Raw genomic sequence first — 20,000 nt, 5'->3', positions numbered from 1 at the left:
TCTCTAAGTGAACATGTTATACGTATCAATGGAAATTGTATGTCCAAGGATGTGGTGTACTTAGCTACCTGTGTAATCTGTCCAGCGTTCTACGTTGGCAAGACGAACCGCTGTCTTAGAGGTTTTGTTATTTAATTTTATGCTTTTTAATATATTTTTAACATTTAAGTCAGTGTACTATTAATTCCTGACATCTTCTTTGGCATGTAATCTTGTAAGAACCATTGCAAAGTATACTTTTGTCTTATAATGAGTTGTTTTTTATTATTTTTATGTGTTTTGGGTATTCATCATACAAGCTTTTGCTTGGGTATGTTTACCTTTAAATGATATATATAAGATTGGTGCCTTTTTATGTATTTAAATGGAATTAAGTGATGGTTGTTCACATAGAGGGCTGAAGAAGCTATTTAGCGAAAGCGCTACCCTGTTCTATAATAAACTTCTGCTTTTATACTTGTACAACGTTGGAGCATTTTTTTGCCTACAGGACTGCCGTTGGAGCATTTTTTTGCCTACAGGACTGTTACCACCCATTATATGGGACTTTGTGTGAGCGTATTAAGCCCCTTCATTGTTTTGCTCTGTGGTTTTGTTTTTACTTTAATGGTTTGTGTTTTATTTGTTTTTGTATGTACTTGTGGTGGAATATGGTAAGTGTTGGTATCCTGTGTGTTTTCAGTAGTTTAAGTTTCAGTATTTTGAGTCTTCAGTATTTTGAGCTTTAGAGATTTTGGTGTCAGTATTTTGAATTTTGAGATTTGGAGAGTAGGGATTTAAAAGTGGACCCATATATATATATATATATATATATATATATATATATATATATATATATATATATATATATATATATATATCTATGGGTCCTAGTCTGAACATCAAAAGTATATTAAATCAAAATATACTGCACTGAACTCACTCAAAATGCACTTTCGCAAAAAAAAGTCCACCACATGTTGGATGCAGGGGCAGCTTGCCCCTCTGCATAAACGTGAGTATTGTTTTAGTTTTGTAGGTTTTTTGACATTTTTTTTTTGCGAAAGTGCATTTCCATTAAAATTGAGTTTGCTGTTGCTGTAGTATGTTTCTATTAAACATACTTTGGATGTAACAACATAGATCCATATACATATATATATATATATATATATATATATATATATATATATATATATATATATATATATATATATATATATATATATATATATATATATATATATATATATATATATATATATATATATATATATATATATATATATATATATATATATATATATATATACATGTGTGTGAGTGATATATACGTGTGTGTGTACATATGTGTGCGTGTGTGTGTGTGTGTGTGTGTGTGTGTGTGTGTGTGTGTGTATATATATATATATATATATATATATATATATATATGTAGAGGGGTCCCTACATTTGATCTAGATGCTGTTTTTTCAACACCGCACTTGCTCAATATGTGCAGATGGTCAACAGGTATGTGAGATGGACAATTCCCTCTAGGGAAATATTCCCTTTCCCTAGGGATTCTGCTATATAGGAGTGATATATATATATCTATCTATCTATCTATATATATATATATCTATCTATCTATCTATATATATATATATATATATATATATATATATAAAATGAGCAGGGGGGTTATGGTGGTGCAGGCCCCCACCCGAAGTTGCAAGAGGGTTTGCCCCCTCTGCAAAAATTGATAACATTTCTTTTTTTTTTTTTTTTTTTTTTTTTTTTGAAAATTGCATGCACTGAATTTTTTTCTTAGATGCATGATAACGTATCGACGTTCGGCTTGTCAACCTTTTGTAGTTGATATTTTGAAGGTCAATTTATGGTTTACTCTACTAAATAGAGTGAATATATGGCTATATATTTAAGAGCGTTTAAGAGATAGTATGGATTCTAAGATTGCATTATTGAGCCATGCTTTGCATTGTGACCATCAATTAATCAGAATCATAGAAAATGCAAGGCAACTTTGCCCTGTGGGCAATTATGTCATGCCAGCGCCATCTATCAGACTTTACCTCCTTTTCAGGGAGCAACAGGCCAGTCATACTGTAGGTGAATTTGTGGATACCCATTCAGTTGTCTAACACCCTGCTGAAGATAGAAATTGTCACTTTGCTTAATTTGGAGTCAAAGTTTGTTCCAACAGGTGTCAGCATTGTGTGACAAGTCTGTATCTCCACTGTGTTTTGTTTATTTGCTGGTGCAGGTTTAGATCCCAGGTTCTGGTGTTAGTGGGATGGTTTGATTTGTGGAAGTATGAGGTCATGGACTACTGGATCCTTAATGGCCTGAAAGTCAAGGCTAAGATCACTTCCACTAAGGAGTCTGTAGGACACTGAATAAAGGTCAATGCTTCCAACCTCTCCTGGTAGCTTTGCTTTTTTAAGCCTGTGAACTTTTAGTTTGGAACCTCTGGGATCTTTCTGATTGCTTGATTGCTTAGCAAGATTCATCTCAAATGGGGCATTGTATTCAATAATAGGTCTGATCACCACAGAATATAGATGTATAAGAACTTTACTTAATGAAATTCCGTTTGAAATCAGCTATACCAGGTAAAATTATTTACTCACCACTTTTGCAATGTGATGGCCAAAGCAAGGGAATTATCTAGCCATAATCTGTGGCTTTTTACTGCTGTAATTAAATCAAAATCAAAAGGTGCTTTAGCAAAGTATTAGTGTAAGGGTATGCACACTTATGCAACCAGCTTATTGCACATTTTTTAATTTTTATATTTTTCCCTTAACAGATGTGCTTGTTTTTCAATTGAATTGTACAGTTTATAGGTCACATTAAAGGTGTGAAATGTTTTGAAATGATTTATTGTGGTCTCATTCTTTATATCACAAAAACCTGGTATTTTAACAGTGTGTACACTTTTGATATCCACTGATTTACATTTAGCACGTGTTTCTTGGTTATGAAGAGGGGTTTAAGATTTTGTGGGGTATGTGGGCTTTGTATAGTTGTTTTGGGGGGTGAAATTTTCACTGTTTGTTAGTATCTTGGCTATCTCTACTGCATCAAAGTAGTTAATTTCATTTACATAAGATCTAAGCAATGTGAGGTGCAATTCTTTAGTTTATTAATGTAACTAAAGATGGATTTGTAATTAGCTTGAACTTCTGAAACTGGTCTAGGTTAATAGAATGCCTTCATATTCCTCACTGCATTTTTTTGTTCCTTCCATAGCTTTTTAATGTTATTTTAGATTTGAGAGTTACTTGTTTAATTATACAGTTTCATACATTTATTTTCTATTATTGCACTTTTTACTTATGTAGGCAGACCACCAGACTGGTGTACTTTAAAAATTCTCATTTTCCTTGGATCTGGTAGGGTCTGCCAGGTCAATGTATTTGTCTGGGTGGATAGAGAGTGGTATTGCCTGACTACTTATTGTGTCAGTATCTTAGGTAATACAGTTAAACCTGAATTTAAAGGCTTCATCATAGAACTGTAGAAGGTTTCTAGATTTTAAGTCTCTGAACACTGTGATGTTTGCATATAATTGCTTTTTGATTTTGAAGGAAAATATTACCAATTTGTGATTATATTTAACTGGAGAAGGGAGTAGCTGTAATAGATGATTTTAGTACCATGCTGGTAAGGATCAGGTCAGGTATATTTTGTCATCCATTCGGTTTCTTGACAATTTTTTCCAGGGAGTTTAATCAAGTAATTTTTGCACATGACTAGCAGATGTGGTATAGTGTCTTAGGATATTATTAGGTAGTTAAAGTGTCCTATGATACATAAATTCCTGTTAATTTGGAGTTCATCCACTGTATTTAGGAACATAACATGTTTTCTCGGAGCATATGAGGGGTCCTGTAAAATGCTCTGATATTATAGTTAGTCCCATTTCATATGATTTGGCTCTCAATCATTTCAGTTACTGGATATCTAAGGATCTGCCTAGAAGTGATATCATCCCTAACAAATATGGATACTCCATTGCAGTTACCATCAAGCTGAAAGGTTTGGTAAGTACAAAACCCTGCAATGGAGGTAGTGCTTTCTGCACTTTTAAAGCAAGTTTCTTTACTAATACATATGTGTATATGCTCATAATACAGTCACCTTGAAGTGGTACGCTGCTTGATTTGTTTCTTTTATGTTCGGCAATGTAATAGCTGGACTCTGTCTAAAAAGCCAATGGGGGTTGGGGGACAACAAAGATTTTAGCCAGTATGCAGAAACCCTGGAACAGGAGGTACAGGCCATCCCAGGCAAAGCAAGAGTAACTGCCTACATCCCTAATATACTGACACTGAATCCCCCAAGGATGACACCAACTGTGCAGACAGTTGTTAAATCCTTTCATTTTTTTCCGTGTACTTTGGCATAATTTGAAGAGGTGGAAGGATTCTTCTCAAAACCAGGGTGTTACCTGCATTTTTGACTTGCTTGGAGAGTTCTGTCATATCTCTCTGCTTATTCCTCAGGGTTTAAAATGCCAGCACACTCACACCCAAAATACTGTTGCACTCTTATCACTCCTTTCACTGCTACCCAAACACTCCTTACTAGCTTCCTTTCTCTTTAAATTAACAGCAGTGGAAAAAAAAGAAAATGATTGCGGAAAGCCCAAAACCTCTTCTTCTGCTGACAAAAAAGTTTTTAGTTGTAAATTCCACAACAATACGTTTACATAAACTTCAAAAGCCAAATAAAGCAACAATGGAAAACAGCAGTCTAATGAGTTTAACTTCTTTAATCCACAGCACCAAAATCAACTGCAACTTCACCACAAGCGCTTTCGCCCGTTCGTAACGGGCTTTTTCAAGTGTGATTATTTTCCAACCAGCAATGCTTTTATATCATTCAAACATGCCATGTTGTTAAATAATTAACATACATTGATTGAATAATGACTGACAAAGTCGAATAATAATTTTAAAGGTCCCTGTAAACCATCTAATATATTTACAAACCACATTGTCATTGTTTGAGTTCAGTATAAAACATACATTTTGAAAATGCTCTAAAAACTGATAAATAATAAATACAAATGCCCTACGAACATTTGAATTGCCTTATTGCTGCTATATCATGCAACTTTCGCTAAGATGTTAACATCATTAAAGGAAAACAATAAAAAGTGCTTGAAATTTAGAATATAATTTAATGTGCACGTTCAGTCTCCTATTAACTCCTTGTGTATAAATAACCTTTTCACTAGTACAAACGTGCGCTAAACAAATCTCCTATGTAAAACATTTTGTTAGAATAACTTATGTTATTGATGTGCGCTTAAATACGTTAAAAAATATACAATATAAAAATGTGTAAATGTATACGCTTAAACTCTTACATAAATATGTTTGTCTTAAAATCGCACCTTACTTAAAATTGGATGAATCCCACTATAGCTGTTAAATCCAACCTGACTGTTTTGCAATATGAATAACTTTTATTAAAAATCTACTTTAACTTGTTTCTTTTGACTTTGAGGATATCAATAACACTGATTCCTTCATTCAACCCTGGGCTTTTTGTTGCATTTAGTCTCAGCTGCCACATTAATTCTTTTATCCCTAAGGCAGTCTCCCAATCTCCTCTTCTCAAATCCTGCACTACCCTGTCCACTACAAAGAATTTAATGGACATATTTACACAATTCAAGGAATGCTTGAAAAAGGCATTGGTTTCTTTCTTTGTTTTTACGTCATTCATGTGCTCGTATATTCTACGTTTCAACTGCCTTTCTGTTTTGCCCACATAAAATGATGGGCAGTTCTGACAAAATCCTATATATACAACCCCTGATGAATTACATGTAAAATGATACTTGGCACGCAGGGTAGTGTTGCTAGAGGGGATGTGAACAAAATTACTGTGCGTGCTGTAATCCAACACTTTTTGCTTCTTAAATGTTGTTAAGCCTGCTCCCAGCAATGGGGGAAAATGTTGCTCCCTTTTATTCAAAATTTAATTCAAAATAGTTTGAAAAAATGTAGGTGGGTATCCTCTGTTTAAAAAGGCCTTCCTCAAAGATTACGGCACGCACAGTAATTTTGTATACACATACTCTCAGGATGCTACATTTATTGAGAACACTGTAAAGAATTTTTGGCCTATGGTTTCTGTCCAGGATGAATTTACGAATATTCTCCCAGATAAAATTTCCTTTATAAGAAAAAGAAACATCAATCTAAAAGGCATATTTGAGCAAAACACGAATAATAGAGAGGAAAAACAGCATGGTGTTATGACTAAAAGGAAAGGAACTTTTCCATGTGGCAGTTGCCACCAATGTTCATATATTATCAATAAGGATCAAGTTCACATCCCCTCTAGCAACACTACCCTGCATGCCAAGTATCATTTTACATGTAATTCATCGAGGGTTGTATATATAGGATTTTGTCAGAACTGCCCATCATTTTATGTGGGCAAAACAGAAAGGCAGTTGAAACGTAGAATATACAAGCACATGAATGACGTAAAAACAAAGAAAGAAACCAATGCCTTTTTCAAGCATTCCTTGAATTGTGTAAATATGTCCATTAAATTCTTTGTAGTGGACAGGGTAGTGCAGGATTTGAGAGGAGGAGATTGGGAGACTGCCTTAGGGATAAAAGAATTAATGTGGCAGCTGAGACTAAATGCAACAAAAAGCCCAGGGTTGAATGAAGGAATCAGTGTTATTGATATCCTCAAAGTCAAAAGAAACAAGTTAAAGTAGATTTTTAATAAAAGTTATTCATATTGCAAAACAGTCAGGTTGGATTTAACAGCTATAGTGGGATTCATCCAATTTTAAGTAAGGTGCGATTTTAAGACAAACATATTTATGTAAGAGTTTAAGCGTATACATTTACACATTTTTATATTGTATATTTTTTAACATATTTAAGCGCACATCAATAACATAAGTTATTCTAACAAAATGTTTTACATAGGAGATTTGTTTAGCGCACGTTTGTACTAGTGGAAAGGTTATTTATACACAAGGAGTTAATAGGAGACTGAACGTGCGCATTAAATTATATTCTAAATTTCAAGCACTTTTTATTGTTTTCATTTAATGATGTTAACATCTTAGCGAAAGTTGCATAATATAGCAGCAATAAGGCAATTCAAATGTTCGTAGGGCATTTGTATTTATTATTTATCAGTTTTTAGAGCATTTTCAAAATGTATGTTTTATACTGAACTCAAACAATGACAATGTGGTTTGTAAATATATTAGATGGTTTACAGGGACCTTTAAAATTATTATTCGACTTTGTCAGTCATTATTCAATCAATGTATGTTAATTATTTAACAACATGGCATGTTTGAATGATATAAAAGATTTGCTGGTTGGAAAATAATCACACTTGAAAAAGCCCGTTACGAACGGGCGAAAGCGCTTGTGGTGAAGTTGCGGTTGATTTTGGTGCTGTGGATTAAAGAAGTTAAACCCATTGGACTGCTGTTTTCCATTGTTGCTTTATTTGGCTTTTGAAGTTTATGTAAACGTATTGTTGCGGAATTTACAACTAAAAACTTTTTTGTCAGCAGAAGAAGAGGTTTTGGGCTTTCCGCAATCATTTTCTTCCTTTCTCTTTACTCAAAATTAAATTTCTCCTTGACTACCTAGTTTATTATACATAGCTAGCCAGCACTGTATATAATCTAGAATCAGTAGTATTATTATTGTATACTCACTGTACATTGTTATGTATTCTTTTTTCTGTGTACTAGCAAATGTCTTTTTTTTTGCATTCTTGGAACTTGTAAATATTTTGTAACTATGGAGCTTTTCTTCCCAGGTCTCCACTGAAAAAGGGCCTTAGCCAAGATGGACCAACCCGGTCAACAAATATTAAATAAATCAATAAATAAATGAATATGGACATCTACTTTGTCCTAATCACATTTGATTAGTTTAAGGGTCTTTGGTCCCCTTGATATGTGTATTTTTTTTTTTGGGTGTATGTCTGTAGGGGAAGTGTGCGGTTGTTACGGACCTTAGAGCTAGGGAGGGGTTAAGGATAGGGCATAGATAGTTGTGTATGTGGGGTTTAGTGTAGGGTTAGATGTAGGGTTTTGGTGCTTTACTTTAGGTTAGAAGTAGGGTTTGGTTAGTGTATGTATGTGGTTTATTTATTTTGTTTGGGTAGGTAGTATGTAGCGGGTGGTGGGGTTGGCCGACTATGACAGTTCGTTATTTTATTTTTCGCTGTTTAGTGCATTCGGGATTTTTGCGGTTTGCGTTATAGGTGTCAACATTTAGGTATTCGTGTAAAGGGGTTTTCAATTTGCTAATATAGACCTGTTTATTTAGATGTTGCCTCAATGCATTATCTTTTTTATTAGAATATAACTTGGATAAGGACTTTGCAATATCTGATGTGTTATCATTATTTCTTTGTTTTTAATGAAATATTTATTTATTTATTTATTTCATTCTCTTTCTCCTTCTTGAGTTGTGAATGACCAGTATTTTTCTTTGATGTTTCTGGTAAATGCAGAAAAAAGCTCATATTTTTCCCTGTATACCACAGACAGGTCCTCAGCGTTCGGTGTGACACAGACATACTTCATAAATATTGGCTGTAACCTGTTTATCCTCAGGACCATGTCCAGTAATTAAGTTTTTTTTTAACCCAAGATAAATGGCAATAGTATGATAGCACCAAATGTTTACATCCATGGCACAATGAGAAAATGTGATCTGTACAGTGATAACCACTTGAACAAGTCACAGCTTCTCTGTTTCTCTGTCTTTGCTAATGTTTCTCATCATATGTTTTCAGGTGATTACTTAGTGACAATCATACAATCCAGTATGGGTTAGCCTACAAAAAAGGTTATTTCCATGTACACATCAGTTTTTTATAAGAGCTTTGACACATTATGTACAATTATTTAACAAAAAACAAAAACATAGGCCCTTTTTGTCACATAGCAACTTATTAAAGTTTCTGAACATTTGTAGACCATATTTAAAATTAATAGTTAAAAAATAGGTCTGGGAGTTAATGTCTATAGTGTATACCCTTGGCTGTTTCAGACACTTTTAATCAGTGAGGTTCCAATTAAAAGTTCAAATAAGGTAAGTGCACACTTTGGAACAGCTAAAAGTGTGATTAGAGGGATTATGCATTAATTACAAAACTACTGTATTTCCAAGAATTCTTCATTCTTCAAGGTACAGCAATATCATATTTGGTATGGACAATATTAAGTTTATTTGTTTCTGTTGGTAAAGGCCTTTGTTAGGGGTTTTTTGTACGTTGTCATTTTTTTGTAGTAATAATTAGTTCATTTGAGGCATTTTAGTAGTTTAGTGAGTTAACCTGTTAGTTATATACTTACTTTGCTTTTTAATTATATTACTTTCAATTGGCTTAGATAATTATTTTTTTTTTTGTTTTGCAAGTAATGTAATTCTCTGACTGGTTGTTTTGGCTTACATTTTATTTTACATTTTATTCTTTTATTTTGATGTTTTTCATTCTAATATGAAAAATTGTATTTTTAGAAGTTGGGCTCTCTCCAATGGCTCCAACTCCTCCAACTTCTTCTATCACAATTTCAAATGTTACACTCTATTCTATATAGACCTTCTACCTGCCCAGCTCTTTCATCAATAGTCTCCACCTATACACCACCTCGAACCCTCTGCACCTCTAACCAGCAACTCCTGTATATCTACTAACCAAAGAAAAATGTACGCAAACTTCTATATAGCTGCTCTGCAGCCCAAGCTTGGAATAAACTTCCCTTATACATAAGGCCCATTACCCACCCATTACACTTTAAAAAATAACTCAAACTTCATCTCCTTAACACCAAGACTTGCCCCTGTCATGACCCAACTTAACCCACCTTCCCTGTATATGTAATTATCTCTCCCCAATTCACCTATTAATCCTGTCAAGTCATCTACCTGCTAAGTTCAACTAACTATACTGGCAAAATTAATAATTTTATAAGAAAGTATATTTTTCTCTTTGAAAATAATTGGTATTTATACTTAACTTTGTGCATACTTTCTACTTTTCAATCTTAGACTTGTATTTTTAGATTTCTGTAATTCTTTGATTGTGAAATGCTTTTTATACACTGTTAATTTCTTATACTCTGTAAATTGTTTGTAACTGGAGCTTTTCTCCTTATGTCTCCACTGAAAGTGAGCCACAACCCCAGCTGGATCAACCCAGTTAACAAATGTCAATAAATGTCAATAAATAAATAAAAATTTAGTACACCATATTGCTTTTAGAGAGTTGTGACTATTTTGTATGCAATGCACAACATTAATTTCTTTTATGTTGTGAATATAAAATATGTTTGCTGTTTTATTTTATTTTTTATTGTTTTTCTCTTTGTAATATGATTGAAGTCAACAGCATTGTTTTGTGGGTTGTGCCAGTTAATTTTTGTGTATGGTTTGGTAAAGTTGCATTTTTTATATTGTATTGAATGGAAACCTGATTTCTGCTTTTTATTTTACTTTATTTGCAGATTTGGGTTTAGGTATTGTTTGGGTGGATAGGTTGTTTTGGAGTGTGTCAGTGTATACATTTTATGTGTTCACAGTGTAAATTTTCATTTTTAGTAAGGTGTGTTAATATGGTAGTTTTAGGAACATTTTTTGAGCTTTGATGATGCACCAAGGTTGTAGATAATCTAGTGATCATGCCCACGGTGTAAATATTTATTTTATTTTATTTACATTTGTTAGCCAGTATACCCCTTCTGGGCAGAAGTCACTTGTAGAAAAGCTCCACTAATACAAGCATTCACAGTAAATTTGCACAACAGAATACAGCTTCCTGGAATTCAGAGACAATTTTCACATTGCCGTAGCTGATTTTGCATGAAGAGGTGGAGGTGATTCAGAGAGACATTGTGTTAGGGTGCAGAAAGCTGAGAAATGAAGTGGCTTGCATAATATGAAAATGGCAGCACAATGAGATGGAAATGAGCGACAATATTAAAATGAGAGAAATCATAGATACAAATGGGGGTAAACAATATAGTGGAACAATACAGAAGCCTATATATTCTGTGCGAACAGACAGTATCTCCAGTGTTGTCGACTGCAAAAAAAATCATTGAGTCACCTGAGACAGATGCCAAAAACATGTAAGGAGTAGGTGCCACACTAGTAAATACATATATGCAAGATGCTATAGCCAGATCATCCATCCTCACTGAACATTCCACACCCTCCATGACACAGAAACTGTGGACCTCTGCCATGGTGAGATAAGCACGTGACCTTGATGCTACTCTACAGCATATGGGACAGCATATGTGTTTTTTCCATATCAGAGAGGAGAGAGGCTACAACATATGGGCATTTTATAGCATAGCTCACTTCTCTGAGGTACTGGAGGCCACAGACTGTGCCCACATTTTTATCAAGGCCTTACCTAGAACAGAGACATGCATACATCAACTATAATGGTTTCCACACTCTCAACTTTCAGGTAGCCTGTAACACTCAGAGTATAATATAGACTGTATACAGGTTATCTAATCAGTGGTCATAGACTACCTATGTAACAGAGTACAAACAGCAGGCCACAGTATGTGTGTATGTATGTGTGTGTGTGTGTGTGTGTGTGTGTGTGTGTGTGTGTGTGTGTGTGTGTGTGTGTGTGTTTGAGTGTGTGTGTGTGTGTGTGTGTGCATGTGCATGCATGTGTGTCTGTGTGCTGGGATGCACCTTCCACAGCTGATGCTGCACTGTGCCAGGATCTGGTGGACAGGCCCAGTGCACATGCAAGAGACATATGCGTCAACCATGCAGACTCTGCCCATGGATGTGCCCCTCCTGAGAAAGTCACAGGCATGATCCACATCATGCTGAGAGGAAGGAGTGTTTCATGAATACAAATGGATGCTCACACTGGTGGTGGGCTCCACATGAGCATCCCATACATTCATACATACATGTTGCGTTTAGTGCCCTCCGCACTGGATGTTGATGTGGAGGTGGTGGACATACAAGTCTAATTCATGCCCTCGCCCTTCCAAAATGGACCTCTACACTGGAAGCAGAGGTGGACTAGCAATGAAAAGTTTGTTTTCTGTGATGTGTAGCCAAGCAGTGGCACCTTTTACTACATGTCCATGACATTAGTCATGTGGTCCATGTACTCCCACAGATCACCATGTAGAGCACATATTACCTAAACAGCACTGCTATTCCTTCATTGGAGTCTGCCAGTCTTTATAGTATGGCTATGCACAATGCTGGTTGTAGCCAATGGGCACACACAGCTTGGGAGGTTAAAAATACTCAAGGCATGCCAGCACTGCTATCCTCATGCACTATGGATCTTGCAGCAACCAAGAGGGGGGTTGCAGCTGGGAAAGACACCATGCCATTGGCAGATGTATCTGCATCCTCCTTTCGTGGGTGCCATCAAGGGCTTGTGGATGGGTTGCAGATGTACAGAAGCTATGTTCATACAATGAGGTGAGGATGTGGTCATCGCACTGACGTCATGATCCCTGACTATGCCATGATATGTCTACCATCATCAGCAGGGCTGGACAGGTCTCCAACATCAGATGCCTGCAATCATGGTGGAAGACCCTGATAGCACAACACGTATAAAAAAATCAACAAATTACTATACTTAATAAGAACACTTTACTTATACCTGGAACCCAATGAGTATAGTAATACTGTTTAACACAGTGGTATTTGAAAATAATTGGTAACATATTTTAGACATGTGACCTCTATAACTGGATGCCTGATGTTTCTGTAAAGGTAAGAAATCATGGATATATGTAGTATCAACTTGCGCTGAAATTCTGCTGTAGATACTAAATCATATTCAAACTTACCCACCTGGGGCATCACTGACAGATATGTGTGGTGCCCTGCTTAACACAACTCCACTATCTGTCACTAGACTGTGGCTGTCTACACCCCCATGCAAAAGTGCAAGGAACTTCTGCCAATGGTGATCTGGTTAGTGGAACCCCCTTCCATGGCAGCACTGATTATGTCAGTGGCCTATCTTCTGACTTGATCATATGTTCTAGTTTGGCCACTGACAGCACTGTTGATGTCATAATGTCCCACAAAAGATGTGCATGGAAGGTCCACTCAGCTGGAACATTTTCTGCCCATACAGTTGGACAATCAGAAACAGCACCACATTCTGCTAATGGGAGAATTTGCTTTTCTGTGCTTCTCAAGTTCTGGCATGATAAGCTGAAAGTGAAAAAAGTAGGCCTTTGAGATATGATGTGGGCATATCCATTGTATCCCTATAGAACTACACAATAAACTAGGTAGGTATGACAAGACCTATGTGCCCTTGAAATATAAAAAGGGTGCTACCCATGTGTACATGTCAGATCCATATGAGATGTGATATATGTGCGTGTGTGTATCTAGTGTCTGGGTGTGATATCCATGTAGTGCAGGGTGATTATGTATCCTGGAGGATGACACAGGGTGCACAGTTGGCTGTATTTTGAACTTCTCCTGTAAATTTTATGTGCACAGACTACATTCTCCACCATAATGCCACCATGCAGTCCTTGGAGCAACTTGGAAAGTATTTTGGTCTGGTAATTTTTAAACAGTAATCATTTAAAATATTGGCACTTGTTAGACTGAGTCCAGAAACATGTATACTGAATGCCTGAAAAAACAGACTTACATATACCAAGTCTGATTTGGTCATTTCTCAGAATATTCCCTTTTCTCTGAAGTACAATGATTACAGATTTTGTATATAAAAGTTCAGAGGGTCTGGAGGGCGTGCTGTCCACATTGGGGGCTTGCCCCTGCAAACAGAAGTTTGAGGAAGAAGACCGATGTTTGAGGTTTGCTCTTCTCCTGGATTTTCAACCTTTTTTTTTTTTTGTGGTCTGCAGACACTTGGCTTTACAAATCCCAACATTTCAATAGGGAGTCTTTTTGAATATTTTTTTTTCACACCAGGAACAAAATTTATCATGGCAAAACTATAAAAAGGCTATCAACATATAAACATTACAGATTATGTCTGTTACCTTGTAAAGTGAGATTGTGGTACTAAAGCCTTTCCTGAAACCATATTGTTCATTAGTGAGAAGCTCATGTGTTAATGTGTTCAATTACCTATTCATGCACTAGCATGTCAATGATTTTGGTTAGTCAGCAGATTCTAGAAATATATCTGAAGTCTAATGACCATTTTAGATTTTGTTGTTTGGAAATCAAAATTATGTAAATATGTTTGAATTCTGTATGAAGTAGTCCTGAGGTAAAGAAGTGAGTTACTTATAAACAACATGATATTATTCCTATAACCGAGTCTTGACTGAAAGATTGTTTTTCTTCCACTAATGTATGAAGACAATAGATGTGGAACAAGAAGAGCAACTAATGTGCTAACCAAATGCATTGTTATCAGCCTGCTTGGAAGCAGATGTAATATAACATAAAGTCAGAATATATTCAACCAGTGAGAAATATCCAATCCAAGAGCATCAGCTGCAATATGAGTACTATTGAATCAATTATTATTTATTCTAGCAATGCTGCCATGCATTGTGTTACTAACTGCAAATGTACAAAACAAGAATGATGGATGCCATTTACACAGATGCACATATTCTATATTTCATGTGTTAAATTTTTCTAACACCATTTATATCTGTGTTACTTCCATATCTTATGTTGTAAACCTATTTTGCTGTTTCTATGCTACACTGTTATTTGTATATATACTGTTTAACTTGTTTTTGCCCCTCTGGGGGTCTGTATGGTGGCTGAAAAGGGTCACATGACCAATTCACTTACCTGGATATCAGACTACAATAAATAAAATAAATAAATAATATACAATGCATTTTGGATTGTAGGGGAATTGACAGAGTAGAACTCATGTTTAGTGAGAGAATTATCACCACAATGTTTTATTCTTTTTTTGGCAAGGAGCTAAAATCAAGATGCAGTAGTCATGTTTTACTTCTTTATCTTTTAATTTGTGAATATTGTCCTTTCAAACATGCAGCCAACCAGTCCACCTTCAGACCTGCAATTTGCACATTCAGTACTGAAATATGACACCTTGTTCCTTTACAGAGGAAGGGCTAAGGGCAACAATTAATATTAATGCATCTTAATGTGCTTGCTTTTTACGCTATGGTTTTATCCCCATTGCTCTCTGACTGTCAACATCCCCCTGCATCCTTTACACTGGTGAAAGGATTGCCATCCAGGTTGCCATCAGCATGCTTTTTTGCCTTTCTTTTATCTCAGATAACATACAACAGCCTGGATGGGTGGCATTTCTACAGTGACTGACCCTTTCAGCCATGTAGGGTTCTATATATTCATATAACTATCCCTGTATCCCTGAGATTTGTGAGTCATTCCCATTTGGCTCCTGCAGTGTCCACACAAGCACTCAATCCCATATCATCTAGATCACAGCTAAAGCTTTAGAAATCTGCATTACAGATCCTGCAGTTTTACTACCCACTTGATAATAAGTTAGCATAATACTTTATTATTTAATTATTCACTTTAATAACTGGTATTACTTTTATATGACTATGATACCTTTTTATGGGTTTCAGCAAATACTTTGCATTTATTCTGTAAGTTTGTAAGCTTGCTTGATCTGATGACCAGTGTAGTATCACTGTCTGTGCTTTTGGTTTTCTCTTTACTGCAACTTCAGAAACAACCTTTCCATTTCCACGGTCATCAATCCCGCAACTAACAGACATTCATGTTGTTCTGTAATGAGTTTCTATTTTGATGAAAGTATACCCTTCAGATGTTGGCGCTTGCGAAGACCATTCTGCAACAGATTGCTGAACTCTAGCCACAGTGTTTCGGTTTCCATAATGCATTTGTACTCTTTCACTAGGCTACATTCCTGCAGTACTTGCAATCCTTTGTCATGATGGCTTTTCTTTAGATGCCTTGCCTCAAGTTTTGGTTCTAGGATTATTTTGTTTAGTTCAATTTTGCCTATGAGCAGTTCTGGCATTATGGTTCTCAGTTTCTTGCCAAAATCATAACTTTGCTAGTGAAAGTCCATGAGACAGAACGATCACTATCATTTAATAAGATGAGATAAGCATTGTCTACTTTCTTTATTGGTTGCCTCACTGTTTTCAGTCCATTTATAACTAATCCACTCAATTACTGAACATTTGGTCTTGAAGTTACACGCTTAAAAGCATAAGTCTTTGCAAAATCTCTGAGTGCTGTACCGCTGACTTCTATGTGGACAGTTATCACTTATTGACACATCTCATATACTATGATACAAAACAAAAATGACTTATGTGCTCTAAATGCTAGTGTCCTGTAATAGTGCCACTTTGCATAATGCAAATAGCAGTCAAGTAACAACATACAGTAGTTTCTTCCAGTGCATATTTTGCCCCATGGTCTCAGTACTTCTTACCCCTGTGGTGGTGGTGCTGCGGTAGCATTGTCGCCTCACAGTAAGACGTTGTCCTGTTCGATTCTCAGCTAGAGCATCTTCTGTGTGGAGACATGCATGAATGGGCATACCTTCATTGAAGGTTGTGTGTCAGGGCTGGCAACTCGGCATGTAAAAATCTACTGCCAATCATTAGCTGACCGGAGTTCCGCTGTGGCGACCCCTAACCGGGAAAAGCCGAAAGACAAGTAGTAGTAGTAGTAGGTCTCAGTACTTCTTACCCATCCAGCCCATTAGCCTTCTGCTTCATTCTGTATTTCATACAGGTTTAACAGTTTACTATCACTTGATACAACTGTAGTTGACTGAAGCTGAAATGATTGAAACTATTTGACTGAAAAGCAATTTGACTGAAACCTCATTTAACTAAATCACAAATCATGGAAAATTGTATAAGTGTAGGCAGTATGTGTTGGTGGTAAACCTAAGGATATGATTTGCTAGGGAATGAAGTCTAAAGATTATGTGTGGACTGGTGGTGCCCCAGTAATGTTACACCCTCACATTTATAGATGTTTTTCTTTTGTCCATGGTTGTGCAATCATGAAGTTAGTAAATATAATTAAGAGGTGTGGGGTCAAAGGGGTCTATATTAAAACCACAAAAGATGAAATCCGCGAATGCAATTACATTGACACATAAACATTGATCTACTAAAACAGCGAACTACGGAAATATCAAAAATCAGAATGCCGAACGTATTTCCGGAAGCAACAGCACCATACAGGTAAGTTAAACCTAACTAAACAAACCTAATGTAACACACTTTTCCAAATGTTCTTGCAGGAGGGCAAGCCCCCTGCACCCAATCCCCCATGGGGGGCTGCTTCCCCACACCTTTCTACTTAAATATACCAACTCTGAGACTGCACTACATTAGGGAAAAGGATATATTTCTTCATCCCCATGATCACCCTACTGGCCAAGCAAATTCGTTTGGCGTTCTGATTTTCGATGTTGCCATAGTTCTCTGTTTTAGTAGATTGATGTTTATGTGTCGATGTAATTGCATTCATGGATTTCAGCTTTCATGGTTTTAATATATACCCGGGGCAAAGGCCCCACATGGGGGGTGCAGGGGGGTTGTTTTGCTGCAAACAAATTGTTTTATGTTGTATTTTGTGATATAGTGTTTTCTGTGATTTGCGATTCAGTGAAATAAGGTTTCAGTCAAAAGAGTTTTCAGTCAAATATTTTCAATCATTTGAGCTTCAGTGAGCTGCAGTTCTATCAAGTCATAGTAAACCAGATTGTACTAGTGCTTTCCTTTGCCCCTGTATCATAAAAAGCAGCTTTTTCTGACCGGACTGACATAAATGACCACTTTGTTTTTATTATTATTCAGGATCAGTTTCGTGATTATGCTAACTTCAACTGTAAATCATATCACACCACTTTTTAGGAAAAAATGTGGACTGGCAGGTGTGCATTTTCAAGTTCAATTTTCAAAATAGTGAAAAAGGATTTATGGTCTGTTTCAACCTTTTCTTTCCTGCCGTAAGTGAACACATGGAATTTCTTATATTCCAAAGCTAATGATTCTTTCCTTGTGTGAACATAATTATATTCTAAAGCCATTACTGCTTTAGACACCATCCTCTCCCAAAATGCTGCTCTTACACTTCTGTGAATCCAGTAACAGTTAACTTTGAAGTTTCATAAGTGCCTGAAGAATGTCGTCGCATTATAAGACTTTTCAGCACCTTGAATTCATCCTGATGAGCTTTACTGTAACACCATGCAGCTGTACTGCACATAGGTTTGCTCAGCTGGTAAGTGTATGCTGCTACATTGGATGTACACCTGCTCACATAGCTTGCCATGCCTAGAAAGTTCTTCAACCCTTTACTGAATGGGGGTGGCAGCATTCTTTAATACCTGCTACCTTATTTTGAATTACTTGTACTTCTGTTGTTGTTAGTTTTTCTCCAAAAGGTGATTTCAAGTTGCCTGAACCTGTGTGTTTATATTGTTTCTTGAACCTTTACTAAGCTCTAATCAATTGATAATCTGAACAAGAATATAATTATTGTGCACCTTTACATATCACATTTTTGAAAGTTTGCTGGACTATTCTGTGACATTTGATGCACAGAACAAGCTAGATAAACTGCATAAATTGTCAGGCTTTTTGTTTAAGGATCTCTGCCACAGTTCACTGATAGTAAAGAGGTGACTCAGTACTCTTATTTCTTGACTCAAAATCTATTCACAACTGCAAATATTTCCACATTGGAGAGTATTGTCTGTTGAATGGGTTGTTTTGCCTTCTTGCTTTCTAACAATTTATCTCCCTTTTAAGTAACTGGAGTTTCTGTTCATAACAGTCTACTACTTGATACATATGTAGAACAAATTAGACCTGTAAATAATCTGTATCACCTTCTTTGTGCCTTTTCTAGCATTTTTCACTCTTAAAGGGTTTCGTACTTCTCAACTGCAAAGATTTTCACAGAATGTCTAGATTTTTGCCTCATATTTTTGGTCTGTTTTTCTGACAAATCAGTAGCAAATCATTAAAGACTGAAGTTAAAAAATAATGACAGGCATTTGAGTTTCAGACTTCATATCCTTCTGAAAATTTATGTTAATGCAAAACCTGGTAGTCCATCAAATATTTAAGTTTGTAAGAGCAATATTTAAAAAAATGTCCCTATTTCTGAGCCTTTGTCCCACTTTTATTTATAGCTTTGTCCAGATTTCTTGCTCTAAGAGGCTGACAGGTATGAAGGGTTTCCAGCTGTGAGTGAGCATGGACTATAGAATCTTTTGTGGGAGTCACCATTGTCTGATATCAGACATAATGTCTGGTGAAGCTCTGATATGTGAGAGTCATTACAGACATGGTGATACTGATGTAAGAGAGAATGTTACTGGTAGTGTGGTTGTCTTCAAGCCTGATTAAAGCATTGTTGCAAGTATGTTTTCAGGTTCTACAGATGATGTTTGTAAGTCAGCCAGGCTTCACATTCATGAGGAAAAGTGGAAATGCTAACAAAGCTACATACTTGTATGTGGGTGCCATTTAAACTGCAACAGGGTGGCTCAGTGATTCAGGTTTCTGTCTTTTACATTCATATTTCAGTGCGAGCATTCTGTTACAGTCTGTGTCTGTTTCCCTTCTGAACTCTTTTGAGTGAATTTTTAAATTTTCTACACAACTCACAAAAAACTGCCATCCATCAATCACCCCTTTTCTCATTTTTGCAAATGGAGTCAGGGTGTCACTTCAACAGTGACATTAACCTAGAGCCAAGGTTCATACCTCTGGGTGGGTTGCCTTGCCATGGTTGTTCTTTCATACCATTCAGTCACATACACACTCATACCTATAACCAGTTTAAAGTATCCAATCCTCCTACTGCATATCTTTGGAATGTGGGAGGAAACTGGAGCAGCTGGAGAAAACCCACACAAACAGAGGGAGGACATGCACACTCCAGACAGAAGGCACCCCCAGCTGAGAATCGAACCGGAGAATCTCTTGCTGTGAGGCGACAGCACTATCCTTTGTGCCACTATGTTATTTTTCC

The sequence above is a fragment of the Protopterus annectens genome, chromosome 1.part0 (assembly GCF_019279795.1).
Source record: "Protopterus annectens isolate FY-2018-M chromosome 1.part0, PAN1.0, whole genome shotgun sequence".
Taxonomy (NCBI): Eukaryota; Metazoa; Chordata; order Ceratodontiformes; family Protopteridae; genus Protopterus; species Protopterus annectens.
Note: the sequence above shows the minus strand (reverse complement) of the source record.